The sequence below is a fragment of the Aptenodytes patagonicus genome, chromosome Z, assembly GCF_965638725.1.
Source record: "Aptenodytes patagonicus chromosome Z, bAptPat1.pri.cur, whole genome shotgun sequence".
Lineage (NCBI taxonomy): Eukaryota > Metazoa > Chordata > Aves > Sphenisciformes > Spheniscidae > Aptenodytes > Aptenodytes patagonicus.
In genome coordinates, this window is record NC_134982.1 from 10,554,963 (window position 1) to 10,573,129 (window position 18,167).

The window sequence follows — 18,167 nt, forward strand, 5'->3', positions numbered from 1 at the left end:
GACATTTTCCCCGGGATTTTTTTTTTTTTTTTTTTTTTACGACAGCGGCGTCGCACCTTTGCGGCGGCGGCTCCCCCGCCCCGCCCGGGGGCCTCGTTTCCCAGCAACCGGAGGAGGCAGGGCGGCGAGCGGGCCCACCCCCTTCGCCGTTGCCAAGGCAGCGGGGCCCCCTCGGGGCGGGGCGGCGCCCCCTGGCGGCGGGGCGGGGCTGGCGCTCCCCCCCCCGCCCCGGCCCCGGGCCCCCTCAGTTTCGGCGCAGGAGCGGGGAGGGCTGGCCCCTTCCTTCCTCCATCTGCTTTTGAGGAACCGAGGCTTGCCGGGCAATGCCGGGAGGGAGACCCGCTCGACTAGCAGGCGGCTCGGCTTCATCACCCGGCTTCTCCCGAGGGGAAAGGGGAGAAACTCGTGGCGCGCGGGCAGAGCGCAAGACCAGCCGGCCCCCGACCACCTGAGACCCCCTGGTGCCTCAAGTCACGTGAAATCAGTAAACGTACTATTTTCCTGATAAAGAAGGCTTTCCTTTTACGTCATTTTTTTTTTGTGTCTTCATCCAACAAACCGCGAAGACGAGGGTGCTGTGAAAATCCAAACTGAAAAAAAACCAAACCCTGTGGAAGACCCTCACAGGCTTTCCAGGCCCCCCCCGAGGACAGAAAGCCCAAGGGATGATTCCCGCCCGGCTGCTTTCAGCCGTGATTTACCACAACTAATCCCCCTCCCCCCCACACCCACAGCTGCCACCTGCATTTTGGACAAACCCCCCCCATGTCGGGCCAAGGCCCTCTCAAAAGCCTGAACACCGGCTGCCAAAGCTGCTCTTCGGGGGTCAGCGCCGCGTGCTCCGCCGCATCCCGGCGGGAGCGGCCCCTCAGCCGGGCCGGGCGGGCGCGCAGCCCCTCGCGAGGAGATGAGGGCAGGCGGCCACGGCTGCCGAGGGAAGGGGCCGAGGCGTACGGGGCGAAATGCCCCCCCCGGGGCCGGCTCGCCGCCTTCACCCGGCCCCCGGGGGAGCCTGTCGCTGCGCCCGGCCGGGAGAGGCGCAGGAGGTGCCGGAGGAGCTCCCGGGCGGGGCCGGGGCCGGAGCCGGGGACAGGCCCTCGGCTAGGACACAGACCGGCCGCCTCCGCCCCTCCCCTGGCGGAAAGAGGCGGGGCTCTCCTAGCCCCGCCCCCCTCCCGCCGGGGTGACGTCACCGCGAGCACCTCCCGATTGGGCCGGCGGTGGCAGGTGACCTCGCGGCGTGACGCCAGCGCGTCGCCGGGGAGGCGAGGCGGAGGGCAGGTAGACAAGATGGCGTCACCCGGTCGCGGGGCTGGAGGTGGCGACACGGCGCGGGTTTCGTAGGGGCGGGCGGTGGGCAGTGACCGCGGGGGCAGCCGGAGCCGCCAGCCGGGGGCCGCCAGGCGCCGTGCAGGTAACGAGCGGGCCGGGAGGGGCAGGGGGCGGGGGTGCTGGTCCCCCTCGTAGCGGGGCCTGGTCGGGGGGGGCGCAGCCGGCCGCTCCCCTGGCCCTCTGCCCCGCCGCCGGGCCCAGACTTCGCCGCCGCATCTCCTTGTCCGGGGCGAGGGACCCTCCGCGCCCCGGCCGTGATTCAGCAGATGTGAAGTGCTGGCGGGGCGGTTGCGGGGCCGCTGGTCTCCCGGGGGCGGGTGGGGGGGGCTCGCAGGTTGGGGGCCGCTCCCCCGGCGGCGGCGGCGGAGGGGAGCGAGCCTGTGGGCGCTGCCTTAGCGCGTGGTCTTGCTCCGCCTCGGCGGCGTCTCGCTATATTGCTTTTGAAGGTACCGTTTAGTGGAGGTGAGAAGCTGCACGGTCAGCTCAGAGAGACGGAGCCCTGGCGTTCTGTCCTGGGCTGGACCCGGGGGGTAGAGGGAGGTCAGGCGAGCAGGGTGACACCCTTCCCTACGCTCTCCTGCTTTCTGGCAGTTTCAGGGACTGCCTCGGCCCAGGGAAAACCTTTCTGCTTAATAACCCGTGATGAATTTGCCTTCTAAGAGCTGACTGCTGTTGAAATCTGAGTAAACGGTTAGCGTCTGTGATATTTGGAAGGAAGCTCCTCCCCACAGTAACTAAATCTTCTGTGAAGAACCGAAACATCTGCTTTTGTTTGGGGGGGGTGCATGTGTGGTTTTTGTCAAGCCTGCCTTCAGGTAATTTGTTAATTCCTGGCTCTTGTGTTGTGAAAACCATAGTACTCATCTTCCCTATGCCACTTGTGACTTTAGATTTCTACTGTATTCACTCTTTGGTTGCATCTTCTTGTAGGCTGAAGAGCCGAAGTCTTGTTTACTTCATGGGTTGTAGCCCTCCACATCTCTGTTCATGCTTATTATCTATTTCTGGATCTTTTCCAGTTAGCTGTTCTGCTTTTGAATGGGGAAGGGAATCATATCTTTCTCTGCATTTGAGATGCAGACATGCCATGGAGGTATGCACTGGTGTAAGAATACTTCAGTTTTGTAGTTTCTAACTTCCTGATAATGCCTTGTGTTCTGTTTAGCTCAGTGCTTACTGGAAGTAAAACATTTACGTCTATGAAGCTCTTTAGTATAATTCAAGAACTGTCTTCCTGAGTTTTGATAGCTCAAAATCTGTCATTTTAAAGGGAAAGTTAGGATTGCGTTGTTTTTTTAATGACAATTACAATAGATGGAAATGTGTAATCACCTTATCAAGTGTTTTTGTTCCCCACATCACTTAAAAATTCCAAGCAAGTAAAAAAAAAAAAAGTCTTACAGAAATCTTATGATGTTGATGCTGTCTCATTAGAATAGAGATAAGCAGATGGACTCTGGCACTTGGCTGTGCAACTAATATAGCTGTCATCCTAGACTCGGAATTTAAGCACTTTGAGGTGGATATTCCTAAATGACAAGTGAATATTGCCAAATCAAGGAACAACTGAGTTGTGATTGGTGATGTAACTTCAGTGGCTGTGCTACTGATAGAAGGCATGCTGCATCTCACAGCCTGTTACGGGGTTAAGAGGCTTTTGTGGGAGCTTGGTGAGGGGAATGTTGCTCCAACTGTGATCTAGGGTGTTAAGGAAAAAGAGAAAGAGGCAGTACTGCAATTAGCCAGATCTCTTCCTTGCCCTCCTTCCCTCATCATCCTCGGAGCATGGAACTTTCTGCCCCTGGGCAGGCATTCCTGCAACTGCTGGCTTCCCAGGGCTGACTCTCTGCGTACCTGGGATCTCTGCTCTGCAACAGCATTTTTCAGGGAACAGGGGAAAAAAACTGTTTTGGCCTCCTGCTCTCCTTTTCTCCATACAGAACAGAGCTATGTGTGTAGCACTGTACTAGCCATGGGGAAGGGAATGGGGCTGAGATGGTACATGTGATAGCAGTGTAGCAGAGTTGGACCGGTTTATTCAAGGCTGTGTGCAGGATAGCGTTAGGCTGCAGGACCACGGTAGTACTGCTACTTAATTACTTCAGTTTTCTGTACATGCGGAACTGTGATTCAGAAGTGGCAGTGATGCTTTAGATCACCATTGCCACTGGGTGACTTAAACCTTTTAGGCAAAACCTTAATTCTAAGGATAGGGGGAGAGAAAATGTAGTCTTTAGACTTAGCTTTTGCAAGCTCACTGTTTTAGTCTCAGAAACAAAACCGAAAATGATTGCACTTTTCTTATCTCACCAGCTGGATCTGGCCTGCAAGTTTCATACTTCTTTTTTTTTCCCTGTGCGTGCACTGTGGAGCAAAGGAGTCAGGGAAGGAGTTGCTTGTACTAAGATCAGACACTCTGCATAAGTCAAGTGAAGGCTGAAACAGTTACCTGAAACTTCAAAGGGAAAACCAAAGAAATCTCAGGTATAAGATACGTGAATGAATAAATGTTAGTTTTTCTTTAATGACTTGAACTTCAATTTTCAGAATATTTTAAGAGTATACTGATCAGTATAGTGAATATACTGATCAGCTGGGAGGCTTATTGTATAGTTTATGTTGATGGAAAAATCTTAATGATGAAAAATCGTCAAAAACACATGGAAGAGCTCCATCTCCTTTGTTCACATGGTGTTTTGCAGTGCCCAATACTTGTTATTGTAGAGACAAAGATCTCTAGCTAACAGAATGGGAGTCAAGTTTCTGGACCAATCCAGCAGACCACCTCATCTAATTTTGCCACACTGGCAGCCAGAGCTGTTTTGGCTGATGCTGATGGCAAAAGTGCTGTAATGCCATGGAAGGCATCACCTTACTCATCCTCCTCCTTTTTAATTGTATAAGCTTATGGTTGCTTCCACAAACTTTAGGGATTGATAATTCAGGACATTCAATACTGTTGTCAGTGTCCAGTCTCTATATCATTTTTGACATCAGCCTGTTCCTGTATTTTACAGTTGGTGCTGCATTGAATATTTTGATAAATTGATCTGTGAGAAATTTAGTTTCACTTGTTAGACAGAACTTCTATCCAGCCTTCTCTGGCATTTTGTTTCTAACATAATCACTCCCAGTCTTTTCAGTCATAAATTCCAGAGCTTCAGCTGTTGTTTTACAAGGATCTCTACCTAAAGGCATTACTATCTATTTAAAATTGATCAGTGCAATTCAGGTCAATGTCAGAGTAAAGAAGGTCTAGTGGAGCTGTAATTGAAAAGCTCGGAAGATGTTTTTGAAAACTATTGTTTGAAGGAAAGGCAAAGAAGGGTTGTTTACAAATTATAGATAGCTTCCTTGTTTGAAAAAGTAGGTCTTCTAGGGTGTATCAAAGGTTGGTTTGTCTTCCCTGTATTGTGTCTGCTTGCTCTGATTAGGAAGGCAATGCTATTGATCTTACAGCATGTACCACTCTACAGGCGATCATTGGGATTGCAGTTGATCGATACAAGCCTGAGCTCACAGTTTTTCTGTGTTAACTACTTAGGTAGGTAATCCTTTCTGGTATGCAAGTGTGTTGCTGAATGCTTTGACCCTCTGACTTGGTTTGAATAAGCTCGTGTTCTGTGCCCTCAATGACCTTTTTCAGTCAGCGTAGTCTTGTATTGAAGTCTCTAAGAGAAACTGAGCATTGTTTTTTTTCCCTCTCTTAAATGATCATATTTATTCCAAATCCTTGCTTGCATGGGGAAGGCATTTTCTTAAATATTAAGAAATACTGTCTTTCCTGTGGTTGGGAAATTTTGAAAGAACAGCTTGTATGTCCAGACTTGGTTGTGTTTTTTGTTTTGTCGTCCCCATCTCCCCCCCTTTGAAATTTACAAGGTCCTTTCAGACTTCTTTAAGCTTGCAATGTACTTGAAACACAGAAGTATATCAAAAGGGGAACAGAGTATCATTGCTCTGACTTAAGTTTAAATCTTCTTTTCTGGAAGGGAAAGTAGATTGGTTCAAAATCCCATGTTGCATTAGTAGTATTACAGTTTCTAACTAACTGACCAAGTTCAAGTGGAAATTCTGAGCTTGTATTTTCTCAGCTGCATTTTGTGTCAGAAACTATTACACCAGAGTAACATTTTAAGTGGGGAAATCAGAAGAACAGAGTCCTATCCAAGAAGTAGTCAGTTCTTCAGCTGGAAGATGGTCTGAATATGAATATAGTTAAGCTACCTCGCTATTTGCAGTGGGTATCATGGAAACTACTGATGTAGTAAAGAGTTGTGAGCTCCTAGTTAGTCTGGTCTATGTTGCTGGAGATCAGTGTTCATGATCACTATCTACTAGATAGTGTGAAAGATTTTATTTAAGCCCTTTCCTAATGTATAAGTTTGTGCTCGCACCATTTCATATCTCTAGGCTAGAAGCTGATGAAGCCATGACTGAAATGACTGGTGAGATTTATTCCCTGAGTTTGGGAGGCTGGATGTCTAAGTGTATGTGTATTAGCAGTTGTGCTATGTCAAGTGTTAGCACTGTGCTTAATCTAGACATAGAGATGTGCTTATGTGTTCAACTTGATTTGCTTTATCAATTCTGAACTCTAAAACTAGATTCCTAGTTAATAAACACTCTGCAAAGTAATTGTTAAATCATATGTATTTCCTTTTGTGATACAGCAAAGCCTCACTGGGTTCCACCCTAATGACTAATACCATCATGTGGTGTCCTTGCACAGTAACGTATAATAATTTGAAATAGAAATATAGGAGGCACATGTAGTAGGGAAAGGAGCTTATATGAATAAAATTGCCGTTAATCATCTAGAATAGAATTGTGTGTGGCAAAAAGCTTTTCTATACTTTTATGCTGCCTACCCTCTGAGAAAAGAATGTGTTCTTAATCTTTTAATTAAGTATTAGGTCACCACAAGCAGCCTGTTGCCAGTCTATTTGACTTCTTGGTAGAAAAAAGCTGAAAGGTTATTGAGTTTCATTCTGTGTTTGTAATAGTATAAAAAGAAGGGGGTTTATTGTGCTTTTCAGAAAGTACCTGTAGATTTTTTTATTGGGAAGAGAGGGAGTGAGTAAATTAATGTATCCCCTAAATGAGGTGTGAGTTGGAGCTTTGCAAACAAAAATGGCTGGAAAAATTATGGTAGTATAAAATAACTTTGCACTCGACGGGGTAATGAACCGTAAAGATTTTGGGGGGCAGGTTTCTATATTACATGCCTCTGAGATTTGTGCGCTCCTTATAGACCTAGATTTGTTAATCAGGCTGTAATTCTATCAGTGGTCATTGGCTGGCAGGGCTCTGTACTGGCAATTACTTTTACAACTAAGCATATAACTATGTGAAGTATCATCTTCTAGATACTATTCTGAGGAATACTTTAAAGAAAATGTTTGGGTAAGAAAAGTCTTTATCAAGTTTTAATCAGCCAAATATTTGTGTTACCATTTTAATCTGAAGAACTGTCACAGACTTTGAGTTGGGGGGGAGATGCATTTCAGGACTCCCGCAGCTGATAAGGAGTCTCATGCTTGCACAAATGCAAAATGCAATTCCTTTAAGCCAGTGAACTGTCTGTGGAAGAACAATTGCTAGATTCTGATTAGTGTCTTAGCAGAGGGCAGTTTTCAAAGTATCTGCAGTTACAGGCTTCCTTCTTGTTTGTAGAAGGGAGTTTAATACATGATTTCTGTTGACTTACCTGGAAATCTTTTGATAGCTGATAAAAAGCTCGTAATGTATTCATAGACCACTGAGTGCCTGTGCTTAGTAATGTAATTTCTTTGCAAAGAAAATGTAAGTAAAGATGGTAAAAAGCTTGTTGCTTTTAACTAACACTGTTGAATTTTTCTTAATTTGTATGCAAAGGGATAGCTAGCAACTTCAAGTGTGGACATAAATGTAATACTGTTATGTTCTGTAATGTCTTCTACATGAAGATTTTCAACTGGAAAAGCCTTAATAAATACAGCTTAAAGAATCCACCAGCGTATTATGAGATGCAAGATAAATGGAGGTACACAAAGGTGAAGAAGTTGAATGTGGCATGAATGGCTAGGTGGTCTAAGCTCCTTTTGGAGCTGGGGATGGACTCTAGAAATACACATTTGGTTGACAGAATGGCTGTGCCACATCTGTTTGTGTGACATGATAAATGTCATCCTTTTCATACCTGAGCTTCCATATTGCATATGCAAGTAGTATACAGTTCTGAAGGTCTGCCTTTCTCTTGGGATGTTCTGTACGTGTTATGATATTGGACTGATGAAGAAGTTCTGCCTTCTCTGCCCTCTCCCAAGGAGATGAACGCTTGAAATACACCAGTATGTATTGCAGGGATTTAGCTATACACTGGACAAATTGATTCTGCCGAGTAATGTAAAGGTCTTTTCTCCCAACTTGAAGGGAAAGAGAGAAGTTGCGTATCTATTTTACTACAAGCCTTCTTCGAGGCATAGTTCTCCTGTAATTTGACGTTACTGCAGGATTGTAAATGTGATGCTCCTGTTCTGTCGTTAGGCAGCACTGGATTTATTTGCTAAAGTAAGCTGGATTGAATCACACATGGCTTATAAAAGAGACAGGCTGGAACTGATTCTCAGGTTACAGGAGAAAATCTGATATCTCAGTTGAGGAATGGTCAACACATAGTCTTTCTACTTTCCTTCTTTAAAAAAAAAAAAATATCTTGCTGCTTTGTCACAGTCATGATGGTCCACTGAGATAGATCTCTGTACTGTTAGCAGTCCCATATTGTTGCCAGTCTGTTAGACATTTGGAGAGGAAAAGCTGTGGGTGTGGCTGTTGGATGGTCATAGGGCAATCTCATTCAGCAACCTACTCTGGTCTAGTCATAAAATAGAAGTAAGGCTAGATTGCTGAAGCTGAGTCAGATCTGTCAAAATGTCCTGACGAGATGAAGCTAATGCATCTCTGAAGGCTGCTTTTGCACATAAAATGAGCAGTTTCTGTTTAGTTATTCATGGCTTTAAGTGTTTCAGGGGTTGCATTCATTACTGTAGCTGCTGAAGAAATTTCTAATAGGCAGGAAAAAAGTTTATACCATGGAACGAGACTGGATATATAATGTATAACAAAATTGCAGACTTAAATGAATTTGAAGTAGTAACTTAGAAATAAAAGTTTGGACTAAATCCAATTTTGTATTGTCAATCCAGAACAACGTCCTTAAGGCTTTTATGGTAAGTTGACAAGCTGAATAGGAGCGATTTGATAGGGAGAATTGGGGGGACAAAGATATTGGTCCAAACTTGAGAGAATGCAGTGAGATTCCTGGGGTAGCTGTGGGTTTGGGATTCAGGAAATACAGGTTCTGTTCTGACTTTATTGCTGGCTGAGCTAGATGACTGTGGGAGAACTGCTTCAGCTTTGTGCCCTGTTCCCCACACCTGCAAAAGAGGGATAGTTTCACTGCTGGTTAAGTGCCTTGAGAGCTGTTTTGAAGTCTCATGCAACATCTAGGTGGTGCTGAGGGTATAAGGGAATTTTGGCAAAACTACTTTCCACTCAGGGGAAAGGTAATAAAAGAAAAGTGTGTGTGTAAGGGTGTTAAATTCCTGGCCATATGAATATCCTGTAGCCTTCTAGATTCCATCTGAAATCAGTGTCTTTCTGTGGCTATGGTTTCTTTTCCATTCTACTTGAGCTTGAAACTCTAGCTCAGTCTTCATACACTCTTATCATTGGGAGGCTTGTAATTGTGTGTGTGTCTGTCACTCCCAGTACCTTGTGAGTTTCTGGATTTTGCTCTGTACATTTGTGATAGAAAGATCATTCTGTGTTTGTAGTGAAGTGCAGGCTTCCAGTCTACACTAGTCCTTAAACTCATCTGCTCCAAACATTAACTACAAGTGTAGGATTGCAGTGCTGGGAGGACAAACTGAATTGTTGTCTTAGAGAGAAAGCAGACCTTTTCAGGTTTTTTAAGTGAGGAAACTTAAATCTTGAAAGTCATTTATATGGAAACAATTAGAATCAAGGTAGGTGGGTGTAGAGGTTATTTTATGATGCTTAGGGATCTACTGAGTTCCTTGTCTGAATGTAGCTGGTGACTGCTGCATAGCAGGGAGGGAGGAGTGACACCTGTGGTACGGAAAGGCTTTCTGAAGCAATATGTAAAGGTGAGCATAGCAACTGGAGCATCCTTGAAAGTTACGTCTCAGGGATTGGGTAGTTGCTCTGCTTTCCTTCTCAGAGGGTGAGGATTGTCTACATGTTTGTGTATCTTCACTGCTAGTAACCTCAGCTGTGGCAGTTGCACACATAGAACGAACCTTGTTTAACAGATGTACTGACTCTCTCTTTGTTTTTTCCCTGTTGCTTGTGGCTCCCATTCCTGAACTTCTCAATCCATTGTTGGACTATAGGCTGAACCATATTTCCGTTTAAGCAGTCCTAAATAGAGGAGCCCTTGCTGTTGGAGAACTCCAAAATCAAGAGATTGCAAGGAAGATGTTTCTGCTCAGGACTGGAGTGTGCTGCCTTCAGATGGTGTAGGCCACTGAAGTGTTCTAATACACAACACAGCAAGCAGCTCGTTTACTTACCATACACTGTTTTTGTAATATATCCACTGTAGCTGAGTGCAACCTCAGTTTGACTTCTCCCCACAAAGATAAATTTCTACTTTTCTACGCTAGACAAGCTTGCTCAAGACAACTTAACTTCCTGTGTTCCCAATGAATTCAATTCCAGAATTGTACTCGGTGTGGGTACCACCAGTTTGCCGAGCCTCTTCAGGTGTCTGCTGCTGTTTTCATATGTCAGAGTATTTTTTTTGGTAGTTGATAGTGATACTTCTGTTCCTGTGTGTTTTTAAAGAGCAGGACTTAATCTTTGCTACCAGCTCTGGTCTTCTCTAAAGTTAACAAGACTTTTCAAGAAATAATTAAGGTGTAAGTATTGACTTTAAAACTGTTTCCTGCTCTTTATGCTCCATTTTGCACCAGTTCCATGTTTAATTAAAACAAGTGGAACTTGCTCATTTAAAATATGACTTCTGGTAGTGGGATTTAATTCGGCGTTGACTACTGATAGTATTTCCCATCTAGGTCATCTTTTTCATGCAGTCCTGTTTGGACTGGGTGGAAAAAACATGAAAGCAGGCTTAACTAGTACTGTATCTGGAGATGAAACAAGATTGGTTCTTATTTAGGCATTACTGCAATGGAACCATATTTTTAGTTGCTTGATTCACTTTTTTGTATTTCAGTTTGATTCCTGTGTTCTGTTGAGTTAGTCTGGGAAGGACTGTGTCCCTGCTGAGACCTCAGCTCAGCGAACATATGAAAACAGCTGAAGTGAGTGTTCATCTTGGACAGTGATGAGTTTGGGTTTTTTTCCTTGTCTGTTAGTTTTATCCTTCAGTGCAGGAAAACCTGGGATCTTTTCAGATGTGTATTTCTGTATATGCTTATTTTCTTGTCTCAGTCTTGATAAGAAGGGTTGGATGAAGACAGATACCTGTTGGCTTAGTAGGAGTGACAGATGAATTAAGGACAAAATGAGCTAGCATTGAAAGCTGAAACTACCAGTGACATGTTGATGGGTGGAAGAAGATGCATAAAACCCCCAAAAAGTCAAGTAAGTGTGTGAAGGTCACCTCTGTAGCACCTAAGATGGAATTCACATTTCTCACATTAGCGCTGTCAAGACAAAGGCAAACCAAGCTTATGAGGTATGTTTTGAAAATCAGGAAGGTTTGAGATGGTGGGAGTTTTATATTGCCACTTCACAGAAAAGCGTTTTGGTGAGCACACTTTTCCAGGTATGCTGCGATCAGCTTTTAGGTGCTTCAGTAGTAGGAAGTTTATAGAACTTCTGCTATCAAGTAGCTCAAAGTGTGTATTTGGTGAAAGAGTAACTTACGGTGAATAGGGGTGTTACCTGGAAAACAGGCAATGCTTGAGAGGTGAAACTGAAAGAGAGTAGATTTAGATTGGACATAAGGAAGAAATTTTTTACAATGAGGGTGGTGAGACACCGGGGTTGCCCAGAGAAGTTGTGGATGCCCCATCATTGGAAGTGTTCAAAGCCAGGTTAGATGGGACTTTGAGCAACCTGATCTAGTGAAAGATGTCCCTGCTTGTGGCAGAGGGGTTGGACTAGGTGATCTTTGAAGGTCCCTTCCAACCCAAACCATTCTATGATTTGTGGCTTCTAAATTAAGTGAATTTGCAGGGAACAGAGACGTCAGATGGCTGGAAAAGTTCAGCAGTTTTAACCACATTATGGGAGAGGTCCGGTAAGGAGTGGGAGAAGGCTGTTGGTGGCCTTATGTGTATTTAAACTGCTTGGACTGAGGGTGCAATCAGGATTTGAAGCAGTGGCTCCTGTGCTGAGTTCAAGGTTTTAGCCTGCTTGCTGCAGAGCAGGCCGAGTTGTTTGTAGGTGGAATAGTTAATTTAACAGGCTGTATTTTCTGTCAGTACCGTACTGAGTTTTGCTGGGAAAAGATTAAATGTGTGGTGAGAGTGGGTAGCACATGTGACCCTAGTATAAGAGGAAAAATTGATGAATCTATAGTAGTCTAACGCTGGTCCCATTATTCTTGTACAGTGCAGTAGACATGTATTTTGGCTGAGTTCAAATATATGAAATGGCAAGTGATGTCTGACCTGCTGGCAGATTTTATTTTTCCTTTTTAAAACTTTTGTGCGACTTGATTTCTTGCTAGATGTCTTTTGTCTGCTTTGTTAAAGTAATTCCATAAGCATTTGTATTTCACCAAATTTCTAACCAAAAACATAACTATCAATAAATAGCGCCATTTCTCTTCTGAGCTTTAACAGGGAAAAGGTGACAGTTGTATAGCTTTCTTTGGAATAGATTTTTTTTTTTTAAGTAGAGTCATTTAACTGCTGTACTGTGTTTAAATGCATTAAATTCCTGTTAATTAGTATTTATCAAAAGAATACAAATTGCTTTCTGCAATAAAATAATTTGAGTTCTTGTGTCAGTATTGGGAGTAGGTCCTGGTATTGCCAACGGAGTTGAACTTGTTTCTAGAGAATACAAGATCAGCCACCTGTACACCGCTCTCGGTCAAAGAGCATAAGAAGACAAAGCTTGAAACTGCACAGATCCTGTTATTTTTGGATTAAAAAGGGGATGTTTTGATTAATGGCGAAACCTGGTTTACTCTGTTATCTTGGCAGCATTTTCAGAATGTTTGTCTAGCTCTCCTCATTCATAACTGGGACAAGTCTGAATCATAAGTGGGACAAGTCTGAAGTACTAATAATATTCAAGTACTTCACAGTCAGCATGTTACATATTGAAGTATGACTGCAACAAATAGAGCAGCATTTTAATTAGCTTATGCTACTCTGAGTTCCAGACATACATTTCAGATGTGCGGGATATTCCACTGTTTTTCATACATCTTTATCAAAAGAACAGAATAAGTGGGCTATTTTGTTGTTGAAGCTAGCAATTTTCTCTAGCTAGCAGTCTCTCTCATTTCGAGAAGGGTTGTATTGAAATATTAGCTTTCTTCTAAAGTGCTAGGATTAACAGATAAGTTAATGCCCATATCTGGCTCTGGCTAGTGCTAAGATTGCTGTTAAAGATTTGACTCATTTGTAGTAGTATGAAGTCTTGTGTTAATTAAGCTGAAGTAGCTAAATTTGTTAATAGTTGCTAGATGCTTTCCATCTGACTATTTTAAGCTCTCAGAAGTGGTAGGTATTTGCTATCCAAACTTTAGATATAGGAAAATAATAGTTAAAAGCAGTTGTTCTGCTCATCAAATTTGGGACTTGTTTCATTACTGCATTGTGAGACTATTGCAGCCCTCATTGGTGGTACAAGTGTTGGATCATCTTTTCTTGCTTTTTTCCTAGCATGTAGGAGTTGCACAGCATATTTATATTTTCTGCTATGGTTTATCATGCAAATGTTAGTCTTGCTTCTGTTGTATCTCAAGGAGGGGAAGATAGTCCTTCTATTTCTAGTTTACCACCCTTTTCTTGGTGATGTAGCTTCTAGATTAGTGAAGCTGATCTTGAGAGGCAAAAAAGGAAGTAAACCCATATTTTTTTTTTTTTCCCTCTGCTTTTCTGTTTAGATGATCTTTAAATAACTTGGGTATCAATCACTAGTAGGAGCTACACTCTAAAATCCACATCCCCTCTTGGAGTTGACAGAACCTGGGCTATGCCCTTGTTTGCTGAGTTCGGAGGTCAAGGTGGCCTTAGATGTTAGTTGCAGATGGTTTTCTCTTGTGACAGAACTCTTTTTTTTTTTTTTTTTTTTTTTTTTTTTGGAAAGAGTTCATTTTAAAAAGGTCACCCATTTGCTGCAACAGTTAAATGTGAATTTAGAATAGGTGCACCTTCTATACTCTTGTTTGGCATGTCAGCCTCTGGCCAAAGGAAAAGCTTGCACTTATCTGCCTTGACCACAGGGCTGTCTATAAGTAATTTTCAGTTTTCTTATGCTCTTGCCTGTGAAACTTGTAGTTCTAGAGGTTTGTGTGGTGTATAACCTTCAACTTCATTGGAAACTTTTATGGCTGGTAAGTGATTCAGTGATTGAAAAACTGTACTGCATTTCCTCAGCCATTGTAGGGTTCTCCCTTATTTCTGGGTGAAATGTATAGCAAATTACCTTATGTCCCAAATACACAGCCAGGATCTTAAAGGAGGAACAGAGCTGTCTGTTATCAGTTAAGAGCCTTAAATCTTTAACCAGCCCAAATAGTATGTGCTTTTAACACGTGCAGTGTCTTTAATGAACAAAGTGGGAGATGACATGAGGATAGCTGTGTAACTACAGGTGTCTGACATTAATGCAGTGAATCCATACGGAACAAGAGAGTGGAAGATGCTGTGCTTCTCGGAGAGTGTGTGGAAGAGCTGTCTTCCACTTTAACTTCCCATTGATTGATGTGTACTGAAGCAGAAGCTCTAATTGCCCACTATGTCACATTAAGCAATGGCACAATTTGAAGAATCAATTTCTTCTAATGTTTGTCGCTGCTAGGAAGATGCTATCCAACGTCTGCATGTAAAGCCCTGTAATGGATGTTATTGACATCACTTAAGAGTGTTGTCTTGTAATCCAATAATGTGATCTGTATGCAGACCTACTCTTCAGGGTCTCTTTTCTCCCTGTCCTTCCTACTCACATATTCTGGAAATGTTTTTAAAAGTGCCATTTTATTGGTTCCTGTCCCTCTGCCCCACAATCATTGCACTGGAAATAACAAACTAAATTAGTTTGTTATAGGCTGTCCTTCAAAATTTAGATCTCTCGTCACAGTTGCTTGGGTTGTTGATCCATGTCATGTATATGCAGCAGGGATATCTCATCCCTTCCTCCCTCCACCCCCTGTTGTCGGTGTAAGCCCTACTCTGCATTTGGTTAAATGTAGGGTGACCACTTGTACTTATATCCCATGGAAACTTCATACTAACATTTGCCTCAAGGAGGGTCTGGTTTGTTCTTGTTGATCTTAAAATAGACCAAGAACCTTAAGGTACCTTGTCTCCTGGATTGCAGTAGCACTTAAAAGGAATTACTGTAGATATACTTAAAACTTTTTTTTCTGTTAAGAGTAGTGAAAGTGATGCTTTTTCTTTTTTTCCCCCTCCCCCTTTTTTTTTTCTTTCTGCAGGGCATGTAGTTGCAACATGTCAAATCTAGTTTTACAACAACTTTATCCAAAGAGCTGTTATCAGTGGCTGAACATGATCATCCTTAATGAAAGGGGAGTACCTCCATGCAGCTGACTGTGCTTATTGTTTGCAGAACTGTTAGAGGTACAAAGCAGAAGCATTTGCTGCAGATTTTGGGGTGATATTTTCTATTTGGAGACTGCAGTAAATGAAAATGGAATCTGTTTTGTACTGTAGTAAATTTCTGTGATCAGCTTTTTACTGTCAGTCTACGTAGGAGATCTCAATTGTGTGGCAATGATTGAACACTTACATACATGGGAAGCTTTGATATGAGAATCTTTTGTTTCATCTTAGCAACAGGCACTGTCTACTTCTATTTTTGTTGTATGAGGCTATATACAGAATCCTGATGTTGGTTATAGCCTTTCACTTTCACTGAAACAAGTCGTTATAGTGAAAACTTAAACCACTGTCTAAATCTGAAATACCTGTGACACATTAGAAATCAATCACTTGAATCAAACTGCTTTTCAATGTTTCTCAGTGTAAAATCAGTAGTAGTTCATTAATGTAATATAGGGAGGGAAAAAAAAGATCTTTTCTTTTTGAAGTTTTTTGTCTGTTTGTAGTTTTCAGAGTGAATGGATGCATCCTCAGTTCTGTGTACTTCGACTACACAATGTATATTAGCAGGCAAAATGGAAGCTGCAAGATCAGGTCTCTCTGAAAATCATAGATGTGCTGATTTGATTATGGTTGATAACTTGAAGCATTTTGGTTTCTTCTGACCCATAAGAAGTACATTTCTCATTTATCTGAATCTTAGGTGGGAGTTACTTCAGAGAATTCATGTGGTCTGGAATCTAGACGTACTTGCACCCCAAAATGAGGGATATAGCAACAAGAGACCAGTTCTTCTTGATAAATAGTTAAATTGGCTTGAGTTATCACTGAGAAAGCTGTTCTAGGTACCATTAGTGGTAGGATGCTTCCAACTTGACCAGTCATAGCTCTTTCAGAATAAGAGGAAGGTAGATATAAACTTCAGGGAAAACACCAATAGAAGGTACATGGAAATAATAATTAAAAAGTGCCCCAACTTCCCAGCAGCTCCCCATGAGTCACTCTTGGTAGTAATTTTTTTTTTTCATCTGTTGATGAGGGTCCCTTTGGTATTGCTCAACTGCACCAAGTCACGCTTCTCTGCATTCTCCTTGTTGTCTGGCAGCACAGCTAAGTAGTCATTCAGGTTTAAGTGGTGACGTGCCAGGTGGACTGTCTTGGTCATCTCTATGCTGTCCCTTTAAGCCTTTCCACCTTGTCATCTATCTCTTTGTGCCAGTTGTTTCTGTCATCAGTTTTGTCTTGTCACTTCTCTGCTTCTGCATCTTTGTGTTGGTTTTTTTTGTTGTTGTGGTTGTTTCCCTGTCCCTCTGTCCGCTTCTGTCATCTCTCTGAGGTCCTCTGCCCTCATCTTGGGCTCTGCTATACTGTGTTCCTCCGGCTGGTTTTAAGAATGTTGCCCTATTGCCTCAGTGTTACTAAGTGAAAAATGGACATACACACAGGAAGGGAAGAGTTCACATCAGGTTGCTTCAGTGACTGCTGACGTTCAAGTTGGTTATAACTTTTAGGCACTTGTAGCCCTGATCCTCTCATCAGAGGGTTAGCCAGAACCAAGAATGAGGGAATGGGGCTAAGGAGGTCGACATTTATAGAAGAGAGCTTGTAGGTGGCTGTAAGAAAACCTTGTAGCAGTATGCAACTAACTTGTTTCCCTAGCCCAGGAAAGGCGTTGAAAAAGTTTACATGCAGTATAGAGAATGTTCTTTGTCAATTTAAAATGTGTGGTAAAGCATCAGACCAAAATTTGTGCCCCTATGTGCCATTCCCACAGATGCCCTTCAGCATCCTGTTACGGAGTCTGGAGATCAAAGACAACAGTGACAGGGCTGCAGTCATCCATTAGCTGGTTTGGAGTAAGGCTTTGGGAGCAAGTCCTTTTAAATTTCTAAAAGAGCGGTAACAAAGGTAAGCAAGCCTTTACTGCACAGTGTAACGGCTTTGACTAAGCAAATACAAATGCCCAGAAGCATAGTAGCAACATCAGTAACCATCTAACTGGCTGCAAATACTTTTTTTTTTTCCCCCCCAGCCAGCAGGACAGAGCAACAGCAAGATGGTTGTAACAGTGGTCCCTGAATAGCCTATCAAATCTGATTAGTCACAAGACACTATTTTAATTAAACCCTCTTTGGAAAGGAGGTGATGAAATGTGGCTGGCAGCCTCTTCTAGTGTTACTGTGTGCAGTACTTAACAATTCTTCTGTTTGCTGACAGTGCCTTCTGCAGTAATGGTATCTTAATAAGTGCATGTTCACAGTGCATCAGGAAGAGCTGGTGTGATATAAACTCAAATGCTGCCTGAATCTAAAGTGCGACTGTCTCTCTGGAAATGATCCATTTCATTATTAGCTTGCTATTGATGTGCCATAGCTAGTTCTGTAGTTAAAATAAGGTGTTTAATATGGCAGAGGAATAATTTTTCGCGCTGCACCTGGAAGTTAATGCAGGTGTGTTATGGTTTAACCCCAGCCGACAACTAAGCTCTACACAGCTGCTCACTCACTCCCCCCCGGTGGGATGGGGGAGAGAATAGGAAGGGTAAAAGTGAGAAAACTCATGGGTTGAGATAAAGACAGTTTAATAGGTAAAGCAAAAGCTGCACACGCAGGCAGATCAAAACAAGGAATTCATTCACTGCTTCCCATCAGCAGGCAGGTGTTCAGCCATCTCCAGGAAAGCAGGGCTCCATCATGTGTAATGGCTACCTGGGAAGACAAACGCCATCACTCCGAATGTCCCCCCTTTCCTCCTTCTTCCCCCAGCTTTATATGCTGAGCATGACATCATATAGTGTGGGATATCCCTTTGGTTGGTTGGGGTCAGCTGTCCCGGCTGTGTCCCCTCCCAACTTCTTGTGCACCCCCAGCCTACTCGCTGGTGGGGTGGGGTGAGGAGCAGAAAAGGCCTTGGCTCTGCGTAAGCACTGCTCAGCAATAAGGAAAACATCCCTGTACTGTCAACACTGTTTCCAGCACAAATCCAAAACAGAGCCCCACACTAGCTACTATGGAGAAAATTAACTCTACCCCAGCCAAAACCAGCACAACGTGCCTGTCC

The 18,167-nt window shown here is 43.3% G+C and overlaps 1 protein-coding gene across 4 annotated transcripts in view; it reads left to right on the top strand.

Moving 5' to 3' along the window:
* The first annotated feature begins 1,322 nt into the window (after nt 1–1,322).
* UBAP1 (ubiquitin associated protein 1) overlaps nt 1,323–18,167 on the top strand; it is a 37,855-nt gene continuing 21,010 nt past the window's right edge. For 2 of the 4 annotated variants that reach the window (XM_076362046.1, XM_076362049.1), the window contains exon 1: nt 1,323–1,414. The gene's annotated coding sequence lies outside the window, so the exon portion shown is untranslated. Of the gene's footprint in view, nt 1,415–14,980; nt 15,126–16,881; nt 17,016–18,167 lie in introns of all 4 variants that reach the window. The other 2 variants (XM_076362047.1, XM_076362048.1) reach the window with 2 other exon arrangements.